This window comes from Nannospalax galili, unplaced genomic scaffold (assembly GCF_000622305.1).
Source record: "Nannospalax galili isolate Female #2095 unplaced genomic scaffold, S.galili_v1.0 scaffold952, whole genome shotgun sequence".
Lineage (NCBI taxonomy): Eukaryota > Metazoa > Chordata > Mammalia > Rodentia > Spalacidae > Nannospalax > Nannospalax galili.
Genome location: NW_008331504.1, coordinates 339607 through 340923, shown reverse-complemented (window position 1 = coordinate 340923; position 1317 = coordinate 339607). Strand labels below are relative to the sequence as shown.

The 1317-nt window shown below is 46.2% G+C and overlaps 1 non-coding gene across 1 annotated transcript; it reads left to right on the top strand.

Annotated features, from left to right (window-relative positions):
• Positions 1-536: 536 nt before the first annotated feature.
• On the top strand, positions 537-619 carry Trnal-uaa. The gene has a single exon. It is a non-coding gene; the product is annotated as a tRNA-Leu (tRNA).
• The last annotated feature ends 698 nt before the right edge of the window (positions 620-1317 follow it).

Below are 1317 nucleotides of genomic sequence, written 5' to 3'. Positions count from 1 at the left end.
CCCCCCGACACCAAGTGCAACTAGTACGAGTTTGCACCCAAAGGCCTGGGCGGAGGGGCTGGGCTCTCTAGGGCGGTCTCACGACCCTCCCCACCTCCTCCCCTCCCACGGGGGAAGGTCCGCTTCCCACCGGCCCCAGAGTGGTGGGCTCGAGCGAGTAGGCTCTGAAAGATGCTGGCTGTTGGGCTCGGCCCGCCGGGGGGAACAGGCCCCAACCCTTAGGCCTCCAAGGCCGAGTCCTCAGCGGAGGCGTCAGTCCTGCGAGAAACCTCGCGACAGCTTCGTAGCAAAAGGAAGGTGATGTCAGCGGGCGGCTTCTGCCCCCCGCCCCCACCTGTGCTTTTCCTTTGCAAATCAAGTAAAAATAAAGATTTCTCTAGGACGTTAGAAGTAATCGAGACAAGTGATTTTTGAAAACACGAATAGTTTCGCTGTCATAATCACCTTAACACAGTGAAATTCTATAAGAGCAAAATGAGTCGCCACAGAGGTATTGATTCTAATAAAAATATAATTGTCCACACGTAAGCTGTAGCACCGGGATGGCCGAGTGGTTAAGGCGTTGGACTTAAGATCCAATGGGCTAGTGCCCGCGTGGGTTCGAACCCCACTCTCGGTAGATTTAGATTTTTATGCATTTCTTCCGTCCAGCAACCTCTGGAAAGAATTCCATACCTATTAGAATTTCACACTTATTTACTGCAGGACCATTACTAGCATTTTGTTTGTAAGTTTATTTTACTTATTTTGAAACGGGCTCTCATCTAGCTCTCCACCTTCCAAGGACTGGGCATACCTGCAACCGTCCTCGCATTTAAATAGATCACCACGGTAGGCAATGGGGTGTGGACGGTTTTCTACATGTCCTTTATGATTGCCAACGTAAGGAAAAACCACTCATGTCCTTGGTCTGCTTAATGAGCTTTTAGCGCAGTTATATGTTGAAAATTCGTGATGAATTCAGAAGTACAAAATGCTATCTTTGTGGCCAAACTTAGTTTTTTCTTCTGGTTAAATATTTAACTTTACATATTCCTTTCCCTATTACAAGGTCATTTAACTAAATAGGATTTCTTCCAAAAGGTCTGTAAGTTATCCATATATACATATGGTTTGTTGGTGATTGCTGCTGTTTTGTTTTTTGGGCTTTTTGTTTTGTTTGCGTTTGGGGTTTTTTTTGTGTGATTGTTTCTAAAACAATCTTCTATAGCCCAGGCTTGCTTCAAATTTTCTGTGTAGCAGAGGATGACCTTGAACTCCTGATCTTCCTGCCTCTGCCTTTCAAGTGTTGCGATTACAGGTACAATGACCATGCCC